This window comes from Bubalus kerabau, chromosome 16 (assembly GCF_029407905.1).
Source record: "Bubalus kerabau isolate K-KA32 ecotype Philippines breed swamp buffalo chromosome 16, PCC_UOA_SB_1v2, whole genome shotgun sequence".
Lineage (NCBI taxonomy): Eukaryota > Metazoa > Chordata > Mammalia > Artiodactyla > Bovidae > Bubalus > Bubalus kerabau.
The window spans coordinates 15,651,412-15,677,612 of NC_073639.1; the positions used below are offsets into that span (position 1 = coordinate 15,651,412).

Below are 26,201 nucleotides of genomic sequence, written 5' to 3' on the forward strand. Positions count from 1 at the left end.
TGGGGTCGCACAGAGTCGGACACGACTGAAGTGACTTAGCAGCAGCAGCAGCAAATGAATAAAATAGCTCTTTAGGAAGATTAACCCAGGAGTAGAATCTTAGATGGATACTGGGGGCAAGAAAGAGAGAAGCCAGAGAGTAGTATAATAGATCAGGTAATAGAGGCTAAATTAAAGTGGGAGTCTTGAAAATGGAGAGGGAAAGCTAGTAAAAATCTTCATGTTAAAGTATTTTAACTTACACTTTTTCTTCTTGAAATAATCATAATTTGTATAGTTTGTTTCAGGCACTCAGCTACGTGCCAAGGCTAAAGAGAGAAAATATGGATTCTCTTTTCAAATAGTCAGTATAATAAAAAGAATAGTACCATTTCAATCCTATAAAAAGTATTCACAAATGAATTCTACCAAACTTTTAAGAAATATATAGCTCTAATGCTATTTAAACTTTTCAAGATTATAGGAAAAAAGAAGCATCCAATTATTTTTCTGAAACCAGTATAAGACTTAATACAAAAATTTAACAAAGCACTAAAAGAGATAAGTAATTATAGACCAATCTCACTTTCAAACAATACTACAAAATCTTGAATAAGCAGAATCAAGTAAACTATTAAAAGAATACCATGCCATGACCAACTGAGATTTCTAACAGGAGTGTGAAGACAGCCCCTATTAGGAGATCTATTAATATAACTCACTGCAACTGGGATGAGCATGGCCTTCCCTCAGACCCCACTGTAAGAGTAAAGATGGATCCCAGGGCTCCCCCTATTCATCCAGAGATCCAGGTGTTGTATAATGTCACTTCATTTCTGCCTCCACATCAAAGCTGGCCTGCATAGAGAGGGGAGCCAATCTCTGTGAGCTCCAAGCAAAACCCCTTGCATTGGCCCAGTCTCCCAGCTTTACCCCACTATCTGTAGACTATCAGGAGGAATCTCATGATGTCTGTAGTCACTGTTCAGAGCAGTGATGACAAAAAATCCTGATCTCCCAAGACTGTCCTCCCAAAAGGTTTTCTGTATATCCGTTTGTCCCCAATCCTAATTCTCTTCAAACCCTGAAATCTTTCATTGAGTCCTCAGAAACCCACAGTTAGAAAAGCAACACCATCCACCTTTTCTCCCAGTATTCTTTTTGCTACTTGTCCTAACTGAAACCTGGCTGTCTTCCTAAGATATCACCTTCTCTGCTGTGTTCTCAAGTGATGGCAGTCTTCTCCTCCATAGCCTTGGGACCTTTGAGCCTAAAGGTATGACAAGTAACCTTGACCTTACTGCTACTTTTTGCAGGCTAAAACCCTACCTATAAATCTCAAGTAATGAGACTGTATTCTCTTATGGTTTGCAGTCATCTGTCTCCATGTCTCTCCTTTTCATCCCTTGAAGCTTTCAGCTCCTGGTTCATTGTTACCACACATAATGATCTTCGAGCATTTTCTTCTCTCATTTTCTTAACTTCCTCTGTTTCAGTGACCTTGTCTTTCATCTTATCTTACCTACTCATTCCTGTCATTAAACCTAGACCTTTTCAATAGTGAAAACTGCACTGCCCTCAGAAACTCAGTTTCAAAAGTCCCACTATCTTCTGCCCCTCCACTTTGCTTCACATAATAAATACAGAGAAAGAGACAAGAAGGGGGCAGGACACAACCTTTAAAAGAATGACATAGCCATTGAGGACACGACAAGAACTGGTCAGAATCAACCAGGTTCAAGATGGCAGACAAGTCAACTTCCACTAGAACATTATTTATTTTTTTTTTAAATTGGAGTATAATTGCATTGCAATATTGTGTTAGTTGCTGCTGTATAATGAAGTGAACCAGCTATATGTATACATATATCCCCTCTCTCTTGAATGTCCCTCCCATCCTCCACACCCCGCCCCTCTAGGTCATCACAGAGCACAGAGCTGCATTCCCTGTGCTCTAAGCAGCTTCCCACTAGCTCTCTGTTTGAGACATGGTGCTGTATATAAGTCAATCCTGCTCTCCCAATTCGTCTCACCCTCCCCTCCCCCACTGTGTCCACATGCCCCTTGTCCACGTTTGCATCTCTATTCCTCCAAACAGCAAATCTATACCATCTTTCTAGACTCCGTACATATGTGTTAATATATGATGTTTGTTTTTCTCTTTCTGACTTCTCCACTCTTTATGACAGACTTTAGGTCCATCCACATCACTACAAATGACCCAATTGCGTTCCTTTTTATGGCTAAATAATATTCCATTGTACGTATGTACCACATCTTCTTTATCCATTCATCTGTCAATGGACATCTAGGTTACTTCCATGTCTTGGCTATTGTAAATAGTGCTATAGTGAACAAAGCAACTGACAAAGAATTACTCTCCAAAATACACACGCAGCTCATGCAGCTCAATATCAAAACATACAAGCAACAACCCAATCAAAAAATGGGTGGAAGGCCTAAATAGACATTTCTCTAAAAAAGACATACAGATGGCCAGTGAAGACATGAAAAGATGTTCAACATTGCTCATTATTAGAGAAATGCAAATCAAAACTACAAAGATGTATCACTTCACACCAGTCAGAATGGCCATCATCAAAAAATCTACAAACAATAAACGCTGGAGAGTGTGTGGAGAAAAGGGAACCCTCTCACACTGTCAGTGGGAATGTAAATTGTTGTAAATTGTTGTGAATGTAATTCACAACCACTATGAATTAAAGTATGGAGGTTCCTTAAAAAACTAAAAAAATATATCACTTCTCAGCCTTTTGGCTAAGATCAAGTGTAAAAAACTAAAAATAGAACTACCATATGACCCAGCAATCCCACTACTGAGCACATACCCTGAAAAAGCCATAATTCAAAATGGTGCGTGTATTCCACTAGACCTGAACCTCATTATACGCTCATTGTAATACATCAGCGTGCTAAATAACACACTCACAGGCGCCGTGACATTTCTGAGGCTAATCATAAAAGGGCAAAAAGTGAGCAGCAATCCAATTCCTGGAAATCTCTGCCCCTTTCTCAAAATAGTTGGAATAATCCTCCCATCCATTCACCTGTGAAATTACCCAACCCATATAAACAGGTAAGAGATGGATCACAGACTTTAAGCTGCTTAAAAACAGAGGAAAAAAAGATAATAAATTGGGGAAACAGGTAAAAGTATTAGAATTCTCCTGTGAGACTTAAGGCTTAACAATGTGGAGATGTTAGTTTAGGGGAAGAAATCTACCAGCATCAAGTTGAAAGCAAGAGCAGGAAACGCTGACACTCGGGATCAAAGTTAAGGTTGACATTGCTGGAAACTTAATGAGAGCAACTTAAGTCTGTGATCCATCCCTTACCTCTCTGTCTTCTGCGTACTTGCCTGATAAAACCATTATATTAATAACTGAACTCTCTGCCTACTTCCTATTTGTATCTTTACCACAGAATGTCACTGCAGAAAAATATACAGCCAAGTGGTTGGCCTCGTTTTAAATTCATGATCACTAATCTCAAGTGGGCCCTTAATGCTAACTCTGATCACTATATTCCCTGAGTTCATTCTCTCTTCCCTTCTCCTAGACAATTATGTCACGTTTTGTCCCCTTTACCCAAACCTCCAACACTTTCTTGTGCATCCTCACTCTCAATTGATGACCCTATTTCTTATTTCATTAAAAAAAAATCAAAAGAATACTCCAGTGAAATATCATCACATCTACTCATTCACTGACATCTCTGCTCAATATACATTCTCTCCTTTTACTGAGGATTGACTGTTAAGCTCCTAGCCTAGGCCAACTTGTCCACCTGTGTACTATGTCTCATCCATTCTCATTTTCTCAAAGCCATTACCTCCAACAGTTCTCCCCTCCCTCTCCATCTGCATTAAATGGCCTGTAGATCATTCTTATCAGTATATGAACATACTGTCATTTCTCTCGTCTTTTAACCTCACAACTTCTCACCAGTTACTGTCCCATTTCTCCATTCCACTTTATCACAATTTAAAGAATCATCTATGTTAGTTGTCTGTAATTACTGTCTTCCCATTTGCTCCTGAACCACTTGTTTCAGTCCCACCTTCTTCCAAGATTGCTCTTCTCGAGCTCGTCAATGAGTTTCACATCGCCAAACTCAGTCATCATTTCTCAGCCCTCCTCATCTTATTTGACCTATCAGCAGCCCTGAGCAGGGTTGATTACTCCCTCCTCCTTTGTCTTTTTTTTAAATATTTCTTTATTTATTTGGCTGAACCAGGTTTTAGTCGGGGCACTCAGGAGCTTTGATCTTTGTTGTGGCATGTGGGATCTAGTTCCCTGACCAGGGATTGAACCCAGGCCCCCTGCATTGGGAGCTTGGAGTCTTAGCCACTGGACCACCAGGGAAGTCCCACTCACTTTTCTTTAAATATTCTTCTCAGTGGCTTACCTTACTGGCTCCTCCTTCCTCCCTAGCCACTCCTTCTCAATCTCCTTTGCTGATTCCACCTAATCTACCTGATCTTTAAATATTAGACCCATGGCTCAAGTTTTAGTTTTTTCTCTTTTCTGTTTGCACTCCTTCTCTTATTGATCTCATCCAGTTTCATGGCTTAAGTATTATTTATTCACTGCTGCTGCTGCTGCTGCTAAGTCGCTTCAGTCGTGTCCGACTCTGTGCGACCCCATAGACGGCAGCCCACCAGTCTCTGCCGTCCCTGGGATTCTCCAGGCAAGAACACTGGAGTGGGTTGCCATTTCCTTCTCCAATGCATGAAAGTGAAAAGTGAAAGTGAAGTCACTCAGTCGCGTCTAACTCCCAGCGACCCCATGGACTGCAGCCTACCAGGCTCCTCTGTCCATGGGATCTTCCAGGCAAGAGTACTGGAGTGGGGTGCCGTTGCCTTCTCCGATTTATTCACTAATAATGCTTAAATTTATATATGCTGCCTGGAGCCCTCCCCTGAATTCTGGGCTTCTGTACAAATTCCTCCTTGACATCTTCACTTGGATTCTAGCAGACGTCTCAAATTTGGAAGGTGCAAAATCATCCTCTCATCACTTAACTCCAAATGAGCCCAAAGAGTGCTCCCCTAGGCTTTCAGGTCCCAGTTAATTTATGCTTCATTTGTGCGTGCGTGCTAATCTGCTTCAGTCATGTCTGACTGTTTGTGACCCTATGGACTGTACCCACCAGGTTCCTCTGTCCATAGGGTTCTCCATGGACAAGAATACCGGAGCGGGTTCCCATGCCCTCCTCCAGATGATCTTCCCGACTCAGGGATCAAACCCATGTCTGTTAACATCTCCTGCATTGGCAGGCAGGTTCTTTACCACTAGTGCCACCTGGGGAGCCCATTCATGTACAAATTTAAAACTTAAGTGTCATCCTTAGTCTCCTCACATCCACATCAAGTCTGCCAACAAAACCTGTTCCTTAAAAATGTATCCAGTATCATGTAGCATCTTGTGATCTCCCTGCTACCAGCATGGTCCAAGCCATCCTATACCTTGCTTGGACTATTAAAATAGCTTCCTATACAATCTACTCGACAGTTTTCAGAGTTATCCTTTAAAAATAAAGTTAGATTATATCACTTCTCTGCTTAAAATCCCTCCAAATGATTTCCTGTCTCACATGGAGTGCAAGCTAACATGCCCACAGTGGCCTGTGGGACCATGCGTGATCTGGCCCTCTGTCACGTCTCTGATAATCTTCCTACTCATCTCACCGACCTGTGCTTCTCTTCCTCTCCCCGTATGGGTCCTTTCTGTTCCTGGACCATACCAGGTGTGCTCCCACACCAGGACCTTTGTATTGGCTTGTGCAGTGCTCCTTCAAGATATTTCCAAAGCGTATTTCCCTTAGAATTTCAGTCAAATATCATCAGGTCATACATTTTTAATTGTAGTATAATTGCTTTACAATGTTGTCAGTTTCTGCTGTACTGCAATGTAAGTCAGCTATATATCCCCTCCCATGTGGACCTCCCTCCCACTCTCCCTGGTCGTACTTTTAAAAGTTACAAACCACCCCCCACACACAAATATACATTCCCTATATGTATATACTTTGCTTCCCCTATAGCATATATTATCATCTGACATAACATGTTTTATTTATTTACCATCTGTCTTTAACCTCTAGAGATATAAACTCCATGACAACAAGATTCTTTTCCATTTCCTTTCCTCAGTATTGTATCCTCAAAACTTAGAACATAGACACATTATATGTGTCTCACCAATTTGCTGAATGCATGAACAACTGAAGAGAAAGATCACTTGATTATTCCAATGGAGCTCACAATACATTTAATAAAATTCATTATCTATGATAGGAATAATTCCATTAAAGATAATAACGTAAAGATACCCACTCTCATGGCTATCTTTTAACCTTGTCATAGAAAAAAAAAAAAGAAGATATATAAGAACTAGAAAAGGATGAGAAGAGTGCATGCTTATTTATGTAGATATAATCGCTTAATTGAAAAACCAAGGAAAAGCAAATGAAAATCCTTATAAACAACAACAGAACTTGATGACTAGATACAAAATTGATATGTAAAAATAAATAGTCTTCTAACTTCTGCTTAAATGTAGAAAGCTAGAAAGAATGTCATTCTCATCCTTACAGCAACAACAAAACTACAAAATCTGCAAAATAAATTTTTCTTGAGCTCAAAGAGACCTGAGATCACATGGTAACCAACCGAACTCTACAACAAGAAGAGGAAAACTAGCAATGTGCCTTTATAAAAATAAAGTAGTACTACATGCCAACATACCACAAACAAGTTTTTTTTTTAAAAACAAGTTTTTAAATGAACCTGGGGGAAAAAATCTGTAAATATCACAAAGATTTCATCTCTTTTATAAAAAGAGATCATAAATCAGTAAGCCAAAGACCAATAACCCCATTTTTTAATGAAAAACAAAAGGATATGGAGAGTTTACTGAAAAGTGAATTTTAAAATTGTGTAAAATTTTAAAAAGTGAAAAGATGCTGATCTTTACTCATGATTAGAAAAATGTGAGTGAAAAGTATATAGGAAGAAATTTTTAGCTCTCAAATTGGCAAGTTTGATAATGCAATATGTTTGGTGAGCATGTGATGGTACAGTTATATCCCATGTATTACTGGTAAAAGACTAAATACAACCTCTAGGGAGAGTAGTCTGGCAGTTATAGAAATTTAAAGTGCACACAGCTTTGACCCATAATTCTATGTTTACTCAACACATTCATTCATTCATTTGCTTTTTCATTCTTTCACCTATTTACTAAGCATCTCTATGTGCTAAGCATTGTCTGAGGCACTGGAGATACAGCAGCAAATAAAACAAAGTCTCCATTGTCATCCAACTTATTCACTAGAGGGGAATCTAGACAGCTGCAAACGTAAGCATATAACATGACATAATACATTGTAATGTAATATACAGTAAAATATGATATATATATATATCCCACTGTGTATGGACAGAGAGTGATGGAATAGGACAATTCTACTTTATATAGAATGGATAAAGAAGACCTTTCAGGGGAGGTAACATTTCAGGTGAGACCTGAAATGTTAAAGTAAGGGAGTGAACATAAACGTCTGTTGGTGGGGAGAAGGGTGAGGGACAATCCAGACTGAAGGAAGAACAAATGCAAAAGCCTTACAAATGCCTAAGTATTGATTTACAGTATTGTAACTATAAAAGGTTGCAAACAATTTAAAAGTTCAACAAGGCATTTAGTGACTGGTTAAATTATGGTGCATCCATAGGTGAGACACTATTACACTATTAGCAATGAATGAAACAACTCCATTTTGTACTAAAAAATAATAGTCAAGAGAATGAGAAGACTAGCTGTAGACTGGGAGAAAATATTTGCAAAAGACACTTCTGATAAAGAACCTTATTCACAATATACAAAGAACTCTTAAAACTCAACAATAAGAAAAGAAACAACCTAGTTTTTAAAAAAGCCAGAGACCTGGAGATACACTTCACCAAATATAAAATATTTGTGTCTCTGTGTCTGACTTAATTCACCTAGTATGGACAATCTCTAGGTCCATCCATGTGGCTACAAGTAGCATTATTTTGTTCTTTTTTATGGTTGAGTAATATTCCATTGTATATACGTACCACATCTTTTTTATCTATTCCTGCATCAATAGACAGTTACGTTTGCATGTTCTGGCTATTGTAAATAGTGCTGCAATAAACACAGTATAGGAGGGTCCCCTTCTCTCCACATCCTCTCCAGCATTATACCATCTGTTAAATAAGAAAACAGATCAGCATGAGTGACAGAGAACTGAGATAAGAGGGCAAGGTTATGTCAGAGAAGTTTTTTAGATAGGTGCTTTAGATGTAAAGCTACAAGGGACTCTACTCAAATTGTTATGTAACTCACTTGACATTCCCAGCACATATGATAAAATGCTGCAAGATGCAGGAACAGATTCTTTTTTTTTAATTTTTTTTTTACTTTACAATATTGTATTGGTTCTGCCACACATCAACATGAATCCGCCACGGGCATGCACGTGTTCCCCATCCTAAACCCCCCTCCCACCTCCCTCCCTGTACCATCCCTCCGAGTCATCCCAGTGCACCAGCCCCAAGCATTCTGTATCGAACCTGGACTGGCGATTCATTTCTTATATGATATTATACATGTTTCAGTGCCATTCCCCCAGATCGTCCCACCCTCTCCCTCTCCCATAGAGTCCAAAAGACTGTTCTATACATCTTTGTCTCTTTTGCTGTCTCGCATACAGGGTTATCATTACCATCTTTCTAAATTCCATATATATGCGTTAGTATACTGTATTGGTGTTTTTCTTTCTGGCTTACTTCACTCTGTATAATAGGCTCCAGTTTCATCCACCTCATTAGAACTGTTTCGAATGTATTCTTTTTAATGGCTGAGTAATACTCCATTGTGTATATGTCCCACAGCTTTCTTATCCATTCGTCTGCTGATGGACATCTAGGTTGCTTCCATGTCCTGGCTATTATAAACAGTGCTGCGATGAACATTGGGGTACACGTGTCTCTTTCAGTTCTGGTTTCCTCAGTGTGTATGCCCAGCAGTGGGATTGCTGGATCATAAGGCAGTTCTATTTCCAGTTTTTTAAGGAATCTCCACACTGTTCTCCATAGCGGCTGTACTAGTTTGCATTCCCACCAACAGTGTAAGAGGGTTCCCTTTTCTCCACACCCTCTCCAGCATTTATTGCTTGTAGACTTTTGGATCGCAGCCATTCTGACTGGCGTGAAATGGTACCTGATTGTGGTTTTGATTTGCATTTCTCTGATAATGAGTGATGTTGAGCATCTTTTCATGTGTTTGTTAGCCATCTGTATGTCTTCTTTGGAGAAATGTCTGTTTAGTTCTTTAGCCCATTTTTTGATTGGGTCGTTTATTTTTCTGAAATTGAGCTGCAGGAGTTGCTTGTATATTTTTGAGATTAGTTGTTTATCAGTTGCTTCATTTGCATTATTTTCTCCCATTCTGAAGGCTGTCTTTTCACCTTGCTAATAGTTTCCTTTGTTGTGCAGAAGCTTTTAATTTTAATTAGGTCCCATTTGTTTATTTTTGCTTTTATTTCCAATATTCTGGGAGGTGGGTCATAGAGGACCCTGCCATGATTTATGTCGGAGAGTGTTTTGCCTATGTTCTCCTCTAGGAGTTTTATAGTTTCTGGTCTTACGTTTAGATCTTTAATCCAATTTGAGTTTATTTTTGTGTATGGTGTTAGAAAGTGTTCTAGTTTCATTCTTTTACAAGTGGTTGACCAGTTTCCAGCACCACTTGTTAAAGAGATTGTCTTTTCTCCATTGTATATTGCCTCCTTTGTCAAAGATAAGGCGTCCATATGTGCGTGGATTTATCTCTGGGCTTTCTATTTTGTTCCATTGATCTATATTTCTGTCTTTGTGCCAGTACCATACTGTCTTGATGACTGTGGCTTTGTAGTAGAGCCTGAGGTCAGGTAGGTTGATTCCTCCAGTTCCACTCTTCTTTCTCAAGATTGCTTTGACTATTCAAGGTTTTTATTTCCATACAAATTGCAGATTCACACAACTTTAAACTGCATGAAGTATTTGGTTTTTTACTCCCAGTTTCTTAAATAAAAATTGCAATGAATATATATATATGTATACATATATATACTTTGTATTTATACTATACATATTTTAATATATTTATATTATATATCCCTACTAGTTATATATTAAATATTCATATAATTATATATTGTATATATTCTTATAAATTTGAGGTAGCCTTTTAAAAAATTTGATATAGTCCTGTCACTGAAAGTGGGCTTCCCTGGTGACTCAGAGGTTAAAGCGTCTGCCTGCAATGCGGGAGACCTGGGTTTGATCCCTGGGTTAGGAAGATCCCCTGGAGAAGGAAATGGCAACCCACTCCAGTACTCTTGCCTGGAGAACTGATGGATAGAAGAGCCTGGTGGGCTACAGTCCACGGGGTCGCAAAGAGTCGGACACGACTGAGCGACTTCACTCACTCACTTACTATCACTGAAAATCTTATTTTATATTTTTCTTCAACTTAATTCATTCTAAATGGGATTAACCATAAAAAATAATCTTTTTCCAGTAATTTGTGTCATCTGAATATGTATTGTCATCATTTTTAATAGCTTCCCATTCATTAAAACATAATTTATGTATTGTCTTTCCACATATAAATTGTCAGTTTTGAAATATGGTACTTTTTCTTTCCCCCAGCCACATTGCAAGAGAGCCAAAGGTGAACTTGAAGGGAGGAGGTTATTTGTGTAGTAAGGAAAAGCAGTCTTCCAATTCTGCTATCTTCCTCTTTTCTCTCCTCTATGCCTAATACAATTACATAACTGCAATGCACAAAAGTGACTCCATATCCTCTTTGCTCTTTAAAACAACAGAATCCATAAAAATTAAGATACTTTGTGTAGCTTACACCTTCTTTCATTAAAGTGAAAGTGTTTGTCCCTCAGTCGTGTCTGACTGTTTACAACCCCATGGACTGTAGCCTCTGTCCACAGAATTCTACAGGCAAGAATACTGTAGTGGGTTGCCATTCCCTTCTCCAGGGGATCCTCCTGACCCAGGGATCGAACCTGGGTCTCCTGTATTGCAAGCAAGTTCTTTACTCTCTGAGCCACCAGGGAAAAGAAACAAATTTTGAATAAGTGGGTTTTTTTCTTATATACAAAACAAAAATGAACCCACAAACATAGAAAACAAACTTATGGTCACCAGAGGGGAAGGGGGAAAAGGATAAGTTAGGAGGTTGGGATTAACATATACACACTACCATATATAAAGTAGATAACCGGAACCTAATGTATAGCATAGGGAACCATACTCAATATTTTGCAATAACCTACAAGGGAAAATAACCTGGGAAAAATGTATATAAGTATAACTGAACACAACATTGTAAATCAACCATACTTCAATTACAAAATAAGTATAATGCTCCCCTCCAGAAAATAAGTAATTCTTTCAAATTTAACTGTTTTAAATTGTTTTTAACAACTATGCATAAAGATCCCTTTTCTTCTCTGAAGCACTTCAGATATATTAACTAAGAATTTAGACTTTTTCTGCTTTTCTAGAAAGATGAGAAAATAATGTAAGAAGAAAGCAAGTTCTTTAAAATTGAGTTCTTCTTATGTATTCATTAAAGAGTTATCTATAGATCTTGCTGGAGAACTTTTTTGTAAATTAGCTGGCTTTTCAGACCAATGGTTTTGTCTTTATCTTTTGTGCTCTCACCTGAACTTTTAAGGGCAGACATAAGTCATTTATTCTGTTTTTCAATAGATATTTATTGGTCATCTACTTTGTGCCAAGCAATACTTTATTATATCACAATTTTTGGTATAAGCAGAGTTGAGATTTTTTTTAATGAAAGTATATCTGATGTACAATGTTGTGTTAATTTCTGCTGTACAGCAAAATAATTCAGTTATACATATATATTCTTTTTTATATTCTTTTTCATTATGCTTTATCACAGGATATTGAATATAGTTCCGTATGCTATATAGCGGAGAAGGCAATGGCACCCCACTCCAGTACTCTTGCCTGGAAAACCCCATGGGCAGAGGAGCCTGGTGGGCTACAGTCCATGGAGTCGCTAAGTCGGACACGACTGAGCGACTTCACTTTCACTTTTCACTTTCATGCATTGGAGAAGGAAATGGCAACCCACTCCAGTGTTCTTGCCTGGAGAATCCCAGGGATGGGGGAGCCTAATGGGCTGCCGTCTATGGAGTCGCACAGAGTCGGACACGACTGACGCGACTTAGCAGCAACAGCAGCAGCATGCTATACAGTGAACCTTGCTTATCCATTCTATATATAATAGTTCACATCTGCTAATCCCCAAATCCCAGTCTATCCCTCCCTCACTCTACCTCAGCAACCACAAGTCTGCTCTCTATGTCTGTGAGTCTGTTTCTGTTTTGGAGGTAAGTTCACTTGTGTCAAATTTTAGATTCCACATGTAAGTATGTCATATGATATTTGACTTTCTCTTTCTAAGTTATTTCACTCAGTGTGACACTCTCTGGGTCCATCCACATTACTACAGATGGCATTAATTCTTTTTTATGGCTGAGTAATATTCTGTTGTATATATGCATTGTGTCTTCTTTATCCATTCCTCAATCAATGATATATTGCTTTTTTTTTTTTATCGAAGTAGTTGATTTACAATGTTGTGTTAGTTTCAGGGGTAGAGCAAAGTGTACTCTTATAAACAATCCACTCTTTTTGTAGATTCTTTCCCATATAGGTTATTACAGAGTATTGAGTAGAGTTACCCATGCTATACAGGAGGTCCTCATAAGTTATTTATTTTATATGTAGTAGTGTGTATATGTCAATCCCAAGCTTCTAGTTATAACTTGTCAAATTTTTAAAACTAAATCATAAGCTACAAGCTGTGTTCATTCAGGAAACATTAAGTATATACTCAGAATGTGGTCCACTGGAGAAGGGAATGGCAAACCACTTCAGTATTCTTGCCTTGAGAACCCCATTAACAGTATGAAAAGGCAAAAAGATAGGATACTGAAAGAGGAACTCCCCAGGTCGGTAGCTGCCCAATATGCTACTGAAGAACAGTGGAGAAATAACTCCAGAAAGAATGAAGGGATGGAGCCTAAGCAAGAACAATACCCAGCTGTGGATGTGACTGGTGATAGAAGCAAGGTCCGATGCTGTAAAGAGCAATATTGCATAGGAACCTGGAATGTCAGGTCCATGAATCAAGGCAAATTGCAAGTAGTCAAACAGGAGATGGCAAGAGTGAATGTCGACATTCTAGGAATCAGTGAACTAAAATGGACTGGAATGGGTGAATTTAACTCAGATGACCATTATATCTACTACTGTGGGCAAGAATCCCTTAGAAGAAATGGAGTAGCCATCATGGTCAACGAAAGAGTCCAAAATGTAGTACTTGGATGCAGTCTCAAAAACAACAAAATGATCTCTGTTCATTTCCAAGGCAAACCATTCAGTATCACAGTAATCCAAGTCTATGCCCCGACCAGTAACACTGAAGAAGCTGAAGTTGAATGGTTCTATGAAGATATGAAGGTCTACAAGACCTTTTAGAACTAACACCCAAAAAAGATGTCCTTTTCATTATAGGGGACTGGAATGCAAAAGTAGGAAGTCAAGAAACACCTGGAATAACAGGCAAATTTAGCCTTGGAGTACAGAATGAAGCAGGGCAAAGGCTAATAGAGTTTTGCCAAGAGTCGCACTGGTCATAGCAAACACCCTCTTCCAACAACACAAGAGAAGACTCTACACATGGACATCACCAGATGGTCAACACTGAAATCAGATTGATTATATTCTTTGCAGCCAAAGATGGAGAAGCTCTATACAGTCAGCAAAAACAAGACTGGGAGCTGACTGTGGCTCAGATCATGAACTCCTTATTACCAAATTCAGACTTAAATTGAAGAAAGTAGGGAAAACCACTAGACCATTCAAGTATGACCTAAATCAAATCCCTTATGATTATACAGTGGAAGTGAGAAATAGATTTAAGGGCCTAGATCTGATAGATAGAGTGCCTGATGAACTAGGGACAGAGATTCGTGACATTGTACAGGAGACAGGGATCAAGACCATCCCATGGAAACGAAATGCAAAAAAGCAAAATGGCTGTCTGGGGAGGCCTTACAAATAGCTGTAAAAAGAAGAGAAGCAAAAAGCAAAGGAGAAAAGGAAAGATATAAGCATCTGAATGCAGAGTTCCAAAGAAGAGCAAGGAGAGGTAAGAAAGCCTTCCTCAGCAATCAATGCAAAGAAATAGAAGAGAACAATAGAATGGGAAAGGCTAGAGATCTCTTCAAGAAAATTAGAGATACCAAGGGAATATTTCACGCAAAGATGAGCTCAATAAAGGACAGAAATGGTATGGACCTAACAGAAGCAGAAGATATTAAGAAGAGGTGGCAAGAATACACAGAAGAACTGTACAAAAAAGATCTTCATGACCCAGATAATCACGATGGTATGCTCACTCACCTAGAGCCAGACATCCTGGAATGCGAAGTCAAGGGTATTAGAAAGCATCACTACGAACAAAGCTAGTGGAGGTGATGGAATTCCAGTTGAGCTATTTCAAATCCTAAAAGATGATGCTGTGAAAGTGCTGCACTCAATATACCAGCAAATTTGGAAAACTCAGCAGTGGCCACAGGACTGGAAAAGGTCGGTTTTCATTCCAATCCCAAAGAAAGGCAATGCCAAAGAATGCTCAAACTACCACACAATTGCACTCATCTCGTAAATTGCACTCATCTAGTAAAGTAATGCTCAAAATTCTCCAAGCCAGGCTTCAGCAATACGTGAATGGTGAACTTCCAGATGTTCAAGCTGGTTTTAGAAAAGGAAGAGGAACCAGAGATCAAATTGCCAACATCCGCTGGATCATGGAAAAAGGAAGAGAGTTCCAGAAAAACATTTCTGCTTTATTGACTATGCCAAAGCCTTCGACTGTGTGGATCACAATAAACTGTGGAAAATTCTGAAAGAGATGGGAATACCAGACCACCTGACCTGCCTCTTGAGAAACATGTGTGCAGGCCAGGAAGCAACAGTTAGAACTGGACATGGAACAACAGACTTGTTTCAAATAGGAAAAGGAGTACGTCAAGGCTGTATATTGTCACTCTGCTTATTTAACTTCTATGCAGAGTACATCATGAGAAATGCTGGGCTGGAAGAAGCACAGCTGGAATCAAGATTGCTGGGAGAAATATCAATAACCTCAGATATGCAGATGACACCACCCTTATGGCAGAAAGTGAAGAGGAACTCAAAAGCCTCTTGATGAAAGTGAAAGAGGAGAGTGAAAACATTGGCTTAAAGCTCAACATTCAGAAAATGAAGATCATGGCATCTGGTCCCATCACTTCATGGGAAATAGATGGGGAAACAGTGGAAACAGTGTCAGACTTTATTTTTTTGGGCTCCAAAATCACTGCAGATGGTGACTGCAGCCATGAAATTAAAAGACGCTTACTCCTTGGAAGGAAAGTTATGACCAACCTAGATAGCATATTCAAAAGCAGAGCCATTACTTTGCCAACAAAGGTCTGTCTAGTAAAGGCTATGGTTTTGCCAGTGGTCATGTATGGATGTGAAATTTGGACTGTGAAAAAGCTGAGTGCTGAAGAATTGATGCTTTTGAGCTGTGGTGTTGGAGAAGACTCTTGAGAGTCCCTTGGACTGCAAGGAGATCCAACCAGTCCATCCTAAAGGAGATCAGTCCTGGGTGTTCTTTGGAAGGAATGATGCTAAAGCTGAAACTCCAATACTTTGGCCACCTCATGGGAAGCATTGACTCATTGGAAAAGACTGATGCTCAGAGGGATTGGGGGCAGGAGGAGAAGGGGACGACAAGGGATAAGATGGCTGGATGGCATCACCGCCTTGATGGACGTGAGTTTGGGTGAACTCCGGGAGCTGGTGATGGACAGGGAGGCCTGGCGTACTGCAATTCATGGAGTCATTGAGTCGGACACTATTGATCGACTGAACTGAACTGAACTGAAGGTACCATGCAAGGTACAGGGATCAATATATTACTTTTCAGAAGAGAAAATCTATAATTTGAAGATTACAAAAAATTGTGATTACATACTTATATTCAAACCACAAATATTTTTTCAAAAATGACTTATCTGTAAGTCAAAATACACGTGCAGGTGTGTAATGTACACACATTAAGGATACAAACTCTAACACAGAGATTCTTTGCTCCTCAAGTTTTTGACCCACCAGTCAACCTATCAAAGACTCTGAGTCTGACCATGGGAAATCCAACAGGCTTATTTTCCCTGATACAAGCACTTAAATGCATTTATATGTATTCTCTTAATGTCTTAGTGGTTTTTTTTTTTCCAGACCCTCTGGTCCCTCATAGTTGTTTGTTGTTCAGTCTTGACCAACTCTTTGCAACCCCTTGGACTGTAGCCTGCCAGACTCCTCTGTCCATGAGATTCTCCAGGGAAGAATACTAGAGTGGGTTGCCATTTCCTCCTCCAGGGGATCTTCCTGACCCAGGGATTGAACCGATGTCTCCTGTGTTGGCAGTCATATGCGTGTTGTTAGGCCTGAGGACCTCTTCCATCCTTGTCCAGGGGAGTGCTAACCTTCTGTCCTTTCATATAGCAATATTAATTGCTTTAACAAATCATACATAAGACTCTCATTTCTTCTCTGAAGACCAGGCACGAGTACAGAGACTCATGCTGTGATTATAGACTGAGTCCTCCACTACAACCCTCTCCCCAGCCATGGAGTCCTGAATCCATCTCACCTGAATGCTGCTACCAACTATACCCCAGAATCTGACACTCTCAAATGTATATTTTTCACTCAGGTGGTACTCAGTGAATATCTGTTGAATGAATGACAACTGAAAAGCGATTCCCAGTGGACAGACACAGTGTGTGTTGAACATAAGCTCTACCCACTATTGGAAAAGCCCTGTTCAAATTTGTGTCATTTGAACAGTAAAGTAGCATTAATCTTCTTCTCACTCATTTTTATACAAGGGGAATTTAAAATATGCTTAATCAAAAGTGTTCACTGAGCAAATGGATTGCTATTTGGGTTCTACAAAGCACCTATGGTTTTAGACCCAGAGGTGGTCTAAGCAGCATTTCAGAAGTCTTTGTGTATACTTTTTATTTCTCATTGTCCTCACCTTCTCTGAAAAGAATGGCTGACAACCTTTCCTTGTGATATCTGAGCTTTTAAGAATGTTGTTTTATCTATTTTTTATGACCAACCTTACACTTGTTAAGTGTAATTCTGGCTTTATGTAACATGAAAAACCTGCGATAGGGTGCTCTGTGAATTAACAAGATTGGGTGGACAAAAGACAAGAAATCATTTAAAAACAAATATTCACATTAAATACCTTGGATAGGTAGGCCTTCTGGGGATTTTTCTCTAATGCAACAAAAGCACACCATTTCTGTTTTCAGAAATAGTTTCTCTCAGATCCAGAGCTCGTCTAAAGCCATATTACATAAGTAAGGGCTTTGTTTGGACATTGGCATTTTACATCTTACAATCTTACTAAATCCTTTTTTTGATCAATCTGATATTGAACAGATCTATATTAATTTCTTGTATACTTGTTTATGGTATTTGTTTTGCTATATCTAGGATTAAAAGCCAAATTAACAAGTGTAATCAATTTTCTTAGTGCTAAAGAAAAGTCCTCTAGTACCCTTAGACACATTCGTCTAGGGATTAAAAAAAAAAAAACTAAAGTGAAGATGTTGTAATAAATGGATCGATTTATTCAATCACTGGGCGGAAAAACATTAGCTCTGGGAAAGGGCTTTCCTCTAAGAGCTTTAGTTACCGAGTTTCTCTTGTGTTGCACCAAATGATTTGCATTTTTAGAGAAATTTCATGTCTGCAGTGAGTTCCAGTGAAAACATGAATAAATTGCTTTTCTTTCTCTCTTTTTCTGACTTTATGAAGCTGAATCCATCAGGGGTTGAGTCAAAGTATAATGAAATAAAGGCAGCAACACACCCGATGGAAACCCTGGCTTAAATTCCTCATTGCCCAAGCCGTTGTCCTGTTAGTGGTCTTCAGGGAGATCCTGGGGCATGTTGCAAATTTTTTAAACCACTACTTTAGAAATCATCTCTAAAAGACAAGAAAATAGACAAACAACAATTAGGAACTTGACAGCCTTTCCACAGCAATTCTTCTCAAGGTCAAATAAATCTTCCTCTCTGAGCCTAACACAATACAGCTACCTAAGAGGCTTTCCTGTTACTCACCGTCCTTCTTTTGAATTCACTGGAGTGAGGGTGAATATGGTCTTCCCAGCTGGTGCTAGTGGTAAAGAACGTGCCTGCCAATGCAGGAGATGTGGGTTCTATTCCTGGGTCGGGAAGATCCCATGGAGGGAGGCATAGCAACCCACTCCAGTATTCTTGCTTGGAGAATCCCATGGACAGAGGAGCCTGGCGGGCTACAGTCCATGGGGTCACAAAGAGTCAGACACAGCTGAAGCAATTTAACATGCATGAAATAGAATACGAAAAAGGATATATATCTATGTATTATGTGTGTATACCTGAATTACTTTGCTGTACAACAGAAACTAACACAGCCATTGGTCTTCATCTACTCTTCAATAAAATACAATATCTGACAATAATTAGGATATGATTTTTTTAATTTAAAAATTTTGAAAAGTTCTATCACATCCACTCATACAAAATACACTCTCAATCCACAGAAACGAATTTCATTTTTACTCATGATCTGAATGTTGCAGCTGAACAAATGACAACCTGGTCTCCCTCCTCTTACCAAATGGGCTGTTTTGCTCCAATGTTAAATAGTAGATAAAAGAAAAGAAATTTATATGAAACAGTGAATCTCAAACTTTAGTGAGCAAGCAGATGACCTTGGTATATCCTTTTAAGATGCAGATTCTGATTTACTAGATCTAGAGTGGGAGATTTACAGGGTTTGGGAGGGAGAAACAGGGTGGTTTCATAGAAAACACTAATCTGATTTTGGTTATTCCATCTTGACCAGAAAAAAATGCAGACTCTGTAATGTGGCATTCACTGGAGAAATTTTTAAAACCGTATGAAGACATCAACACTGTATTTATCTTAAGAAAGTGTTGGGGCAGATTGATAAATGTGAATCAGATACTCTCATTAAAAGTTTAGATATCCTAAAAAAGAAATGCAGGATAATTCTATGTCAATGTAATCAATTCTTCATCCGGTCTGCCTCCATTCTGTATTTAAGATAATGATGCTTAAGGGGGAAAAAGAACCTATAATTTTGAGTTTGAATATACTTCTGATCCTTGTATAAATTTTAATAGATTTCATATATTAACAGAAGCCTTTGAAAACGGAATTGCTATGTACCAGAACCTGTAATGGTATGACCTAAATCAAATCCCTGATGATTATACAGTGAAAGTGAGAAATAGATTCAAGGATTAGATCTGATAGACAGAGTGCCTCATAAACTATGGACGGAGGTTCGTGACATTGTACAGGAGACAGGGATCAAGACCATCCCCAAGAAAAAGAAATGGAAAAAGAAAAATGGCTGTCTGGGGAGGCCTTACAAATAGCTGAGAAAAGAAAAGAAGTGAAAAGCAAAAGAGAAAAGGAAAGATACACCCATTTGAATGCACAGTTCCAAAGAATAGCAAGGAAAGATAAGAAAGCCTTCCTTGGTGATCAGTGCAAAGAAATAGAGGAAAACAATAGAATGGAAAAGACTAGAGATCTCTTCAAGAAAATGAGAGATACCAAGGGAACATTTCATGCAAATATGGGCACAATAAAGGAAAGAAATGGTATGGACCTAACAGAAGCAGAAGATATTAAGAAGAGGTGGCAAGAATACACAGAAGAACTGTACAAAAAAGATCTTCACGACCCAGATAATCACGATGGTGTGATCACTCACCTAGAGCCAGACATCCTGGAATGTGAAGTCAAGTGGGCCTTAGGAAGCATCACTAAGAACAAAGCTAGTGGAAGTGATGGAATTCCAGTTGAGCTATTTCAAATCCTGGAAGATGATGCTGTTAAAGTGCTGCACTCAATATGCCAGCAAATTTGGAAAACTCAGCAGTGGCCACAGGACTGGAAAAGGTCAGTTTTCATTCCAATCCCAAAGGCAATGCCAAAGAATGTTCAAACTACCGCACAATTGCACTTATCTCACAAGCTAGTAAAGTAATGCTCAAAATTCTCCAAGCCAGGCTTCAGCAATATGTGAACATGAACTTCCAGATGTTTAAACTGGTTTTAGAGAAGGCAAAGGAACCAGAGATCAAATTGCCAACATCCATTGGATTATCGAAAAAGCAAGAGAGTTCCAGAAAAACCTCTGCAGAAAAACCTCTGCTTTATTGACTATGCCAAAGCCTTTGACTGTGTGGATCACCACAAACTGTGGAAAATTCTTAAAGAGATAAGAATACCAGACCACTTGATCCGCCTCTTGAGAAACCTGTATGCAGGTCAGGAAGCAACAGTTAGAACTGGACATGGAACAACAGACTGGTTCCAAATCAGGAAAGGAGGAAACATACATCAAGGCTGTATGTTGTCACCCTACTTATTTAACTTATATGCAGAGCACATCATGAGAAACGCTGGGCTGGATGAAGCACAAGCTGGAATCAAGATTGACAGGAGAAATATCAACAACCTCAGATATGCAGATGACACCACCCTTATGGCAGAAATTGAAGAAGAACTAAAGAGCCTCTTGATGAAAGTGATAGAGAAGAGTGAAGAAGTTGGCTTAAAGCTCAACATTCAGAAAACGAAGATCATGGCATCTTCTCCCATCACTTCATGGCAAACAGATGGAGAAACAGTGTCAGACTTTATTTTTTTGGGCTCCAAAATCACTGCAATGGTGACTCCAGCCATGAAATTAGAAGACGCTTGCTCTTTGGAAGAAAAGTTATGACCAACCTAGTGTTAGTGTTAGTGTTAGTGTTGTGGCTCAGTCGTGCCCGACACTTTGTGACCCCATGGACTGCAGCCCACCAGGCTCCTCTGTCCATGAGATTTTCCAGGCAAGGATACTGGAGTGGGTTGCCATTAAAAGCAGAAACATTACTTTGCCAACAAAGGTCCATTTAGTCAAGACTATGGTTTTTCCAGTAGTCATGTATGGTTGTGAGAGTTGGACTGTAAAGAAAGCTGAGCGCTGAAGACTTGATGCTTTTGAACTGTGGTGTTGGAGAAGACTCTTGAGAGTCCCTTGGACTGCAAGGAGATCCAACCAGTCCATCCTAAAGGAAATCAGTCCTGTATATTCATTGGAAGGACTGATGTTGAAGCTGAAACTCCAGTACTTTGGCCACCTGATGCGAAGAGTTGACTCATTTGAAAAGACCCTGATGCTGGGAAATATTGAAGGCAGGAGGAGAAGGGGATGACAGAGGATAAGATGGATGGATGGCATCACTGACTCAATGGGCATGAGTTTGAGTAAACTCTGGGAGTTGGTGATGGGCAGGGAGGCCTGGCATGCTGCAGTCCACGGGGTAATAAAGAGTCGGACACAACTGAGGGACTGAACTGAGCTGAACTGAGAACCTGAAGTATAAAAGACCACAGGTCAGTTTAAGAGCATCTACCAAATCTACCCAAATTTAAAAGATGCATCCTGCTTTAAAATTTGTTATATCTTGACTGTTATACTCATCAGATATAGAATAACCACATCATGATTTCTGCCTCAAAATACCAATGGAACGGATTACCTCGTTGTTAACAAAAAGTAGGAAAGTATTACCAAGAAAATGTTGATGGTTTGGTTTTGTTTTGTTTTGGTCAAGGGTGGGGATTGTTTGGTTGTTTTTGTTTTGTTTGTGTGGTAAAGTGGGACTGACTCTGTAATCTCAGGCTTTTGTTCACAGAATTGTTATAGACTATAAAATGAGAAGTTCCATGAATGACAAACCAGTATTACCAAAAATGGGGGTGGGGGTGAAAAAAGAAAAAAGGGAAAGAAAGTCAGGGAAAAAAAGAAGCATCAAATCATATACTACCATCAAGGATGTTGACACTTAAGCCATGCTTCACATGCCCAAACTGGTGACATGTGCACTTTGTGATTATTATATGCAATTTCTTTCTCTCACACACACAAAAGCCATTCTCACACTTTGCTGTGTATCCCAGGAGACTGACTTCAGACTGCATCTCACAATTTCATTGCCTTCTGTGTTCCTAGTTTGGATTAATCCAAAGGAGTCTTCAGCCAGGGAATAGAGGTTATGTGGTAAAAGGGCCGAGAGTTACGCACTTACCCCTGGCTTCAGCTCAGTTCTGACATCTGTGACACCACAGCCGCTTCTAGGCTCGGTTGGGTGAGCCCCGTTCTAAACTTTCATCCCTCACTCCCGAGTCCAGTAGCGCCATCCTCTCCCCCTTTACTCTTGGCCTGGGGAAGATAATGGCATAGCATCTTTCCACTGCCAGTCACTGAGTGCCTCAGCATCCCTTGTTGTTCAAGTTCTGCCCTTATCTCTCTCTCTCTTCTTTTTAATTTATTTTAATTGGAGGATAACTACAGTATTGTGATTGTTTTTGCCATATATCAACATGAATCGGCCATAGGCATATATATGTCCCCTCCCTCCTGAACCCCTCTCCCGCCTCCCTCCACCCCCAGCCCTCCAAGTTGCCACAAAGTGCTTGGCTTTGGGTGCCCTGTGTGATATAACCAACTTCCCCTGGATATTTTACATGTGATAATGTGTATGTTTCAGTGCTATTCTCTCAAAGCACCCCACCCTCTCCTTCCACTGAGTCCAAAAGTCTGTTCTTTGTGTCTCCTTTGCTGCCCTGCACATAGGATCATCGGTACCACCTTTCTAGATTCCATCAGTTCAGTTCAGTTCAGTTCAGTCACTCAGTTGTGTCCGACTCTTTGCAACCCCATGAATCGCAGCACACCAGGCCTCCCTGCCCATCACCAACTCCTGGAGTTCACTCAAACTCATGTCCATAGAGTCGGTGATGCCATCCAGCCATCTCATCCTCTGTCGTCCCCTTCTCCTCCTGCCCCCAATCCCTCCCAGTTAATATGTGATATTTGTCTTGTTCTGACTTACTTCAGAACTCTGTATAATAGGTTCTAAGTTCATCCATCTCATTAGAACTGACTCAAATACGTTTCTTTTTACAGCTGAGTAATATTCCACTGTGTATATATACCACGACGTCCTTCCTTATCCATTCATCTGCCGATGAACATCTAGGTTGCTTCCATGTCCTAGCTATTGTAAACAGTGCTGCAGTGAACACTGGGGTACCTGTGCATTTTTCAATTCTGGTTTCCTCAGAGCATATGCCCAGTAGTGGAATTTCTGGTAGTTTTATTTCTAGTTTTTTTAAGAAATCCCCATACTGTTCTCCTGGAGTAGGAAATGGCAACCCACTCCAGTGTTCTTGCCTGGAGAATCTCAGGGACAGAGGAGCCTGGTGGGCTGCCGTCTATGGGGTCACACAGAGTCGGACACGACTGACACGCCTTAGCAGCAGCAGCAGCAGCAGCATACTGTTCTCCATAGTGGTTGTATCAGTTTGCATTCCCACCACCAGTGTAAGAGGGTTCCCTTTTCTCCATACCTTCTTCAGCATTTAATGCCCTAGTCTCTTAACAGCCCCTTCAGAATCCCAGTTGAATGTGCCATCTGCTTCCTCCTGACTGATATCCACTCTTCCTCCATTGTGAGTATCAAGTGAGGTGGTTAAAGGCAAGTGAGTACAAGGAATATTAGGAAGCTTCCCCTTGCTGAAGAGTTCAGTCGATGAGAGAACAGTGCTAATGAGGCCATAATGTGTGTCTGGCTGCGCTCCAGGCTCACAGGCTGTATCTCTGACCAGCCGTTTTACACACCATCAGTTACAAGGAGGACCATGCCCAAAAGGACATGTCTGTGCCAACCCATCACCACTCCTGGGAATAATAATTCAGAGATGAGCCATTCAGTTGAGATAGCTTCAAAATCATCTTGGTTCCCAAAGGAAAGCTTTTGTAATGTGATTCTAGTGAAAATTGTATATAGGTTATTTTAAATAATAAAACCATCCCCATCAATATCTTTGTCCAAGATCTAATTTCATTTTGTTACTTAATCTGTAGCTCATTCCTAATGACATAGGTTAAAAGTCAAGTTTATTAAAATATGCCCTATATTGGCAATTGGACTCAGGATTATAAGTATATATATATTCAACTTGCTTCTTTAAAATTTTTCTACTGTTGTGATTAACTGAATGAAATGATATAATGCTGTCTAGAGGATAAGCAGTTAAATTTTAATTCATTTATTTAAAGGGATTTTTTTGATTATCAAGTGTGAATGACAAATTTCAGTGTATATACTCTGTTCTCAGTACAGTTACCTTTTAAAACCACATTGTAATAGGCCATTGTTGATGTACTACTCTATTAATGCTGATATACTGGGCTTACTTCCATGGTGTTAATTCTATATGATCTGAATACATGGGGCAGGGGTAGTGACTTCTCCATTTTTTGGAAATCAGTTTCTGAGACTCTCTACTCTCGGCGTGATAAAGAGCTATTTCTACTAAAATTGAATCTATGGCTTTAAGTAAATTGTGCTGTGATGCAAAAGTAAAATATAAGCTCCTCATTAACAATGTCATAGTGCTACAATCACCCAGAAGATACAAGCAGTTTTCATACATGGTATTTATTCTTAATCATTTTCATAAAACACAATCCGAATTTTATTTTTTAACAAAACCCTTTGAGACATTTTGATAAGGTCAACAGAAAGCACGGTCTTTTAACATGAGGTGATCAACTTTTTGCCAATAGCAGGACCAGCAGACCTAATGGAGTAATAGCCTGCAGGGTCCAGCTAAATATAATATACGAACGTAATCAACCTCTATGATGACTATTCAGAAGTAATCCCTTTAGCTTTGAACTGCAACACATATTTCAACAAGGCAAAAACCTTATGAAGAAATTCTCTGCAGACCACACTGATACAATACAGCCTTCATATCCTGCTCGATGTGTTTGCTGCTTATAGTGAGTTTTAAATTTAAGGTAATGACTGCTGTATATTCATGTGAGCATACAACAATACTTTTGATTTGTTGTGGAAAGGTTGAATCCATTACCAGGGGTCTAGTCTATAAACTCTGACACAACCTTTACATATGAGTTATTATTTACCCTTTTCTAGTAAGACCACTAAGATGTTTTGCATGGCAAAATGATAAAATTTCATTCACCTTTTCAGCCACAGAACTACCAGGTAACATCTTTTCCATTTCAATTTATACTCACTTCCAGATAGCATTTTTAAAATCTCATTTGTGTATCATACTGTATTATATGAAAATTATATGCCATTGTCTTCGCGTAAAGGAATGGGATTGTAGGTTTATTGCAATTCAGCATCATTGACTTATTCTATTGCTCTTTGGTACAAGATTAAGCTAAAAGCTGGTGAAATCAGATCCTTTTCTTGCCCACTTATGGGAATCTATGCTTTGAGAGTCTTTGGCTCAGATGGTAAAGAATCTGCGTGCAATGCAGGAAGACCCAGTTTTGATTCCTGGGTGGGGTAGATCCTATGGAGAAGGGAACAGCGACCCTCTCCGGTATTGTCACCTGGGGAATTCCAGGGACAGAGGAGCCTGGCGGGCTATAGTCCATGGGGTCTCAAAGAGTTGGACACAACTAACATTTTCACTTTCACTATTATTAACAAGGAGATACCTGTTTCTATTGAAATGGTAAGCAGTGTAAGAAAATACCACAGTCTCAAGTTTGCACTGTTTCTGGTCTCCCTTGCTGGAGTGATATGGGTCTTAATCTTCCAGCTTCCTTGAAGACCTACAGGTCAAACATCCCAAATCATACCTTGAGTCAGACATACAGCAGGAAAACTAGGTTAGGAATCAAATTGAGTGCTTTTGCAAGATGGAACCAAGAGTCAACCGTCCCATGATTCTCACCTTATTGTAAGTGAACAGAAATCTCTGAACACCTGGATGATAACTTCAAAAGTTCCTTTATGTAAGTTAACCTTTGTTAAGGTTTCCTACTACAGTGGAAAAAAAGATGTCCCTTTCAACATAGGGGACTGGAATGCAAAAGTAGG

At 39.4% G+C, this 26,201-nt stretch overlaps 1 protein-coding gene and 1 non-coding gene across 2 annotated transcripts in view; one reads left to right on the forward strand and one right to left on the reverse strand.

Moving 5' to 3' along the window:
- TTC29 (tetratricopeptide repeat domain 29) overlaps positions 1-26,201 on the forward strand; it is a 341,387-nt gene that overhangs the window by 232,754 nt on the left and 82,432 nt on the right. The gene's annotated exons all lie outside the window — the stretch shown is intronic.
- Positions 16,557-16,684, reverse strand: LOC129630444 (U6atac minor spliceosomal RNA). The gene has a single exon (XR_008703710.1). It is a non-coding gene; the product is annotated as a U6atac minor spliceosomal RNA (small nuclear RNA).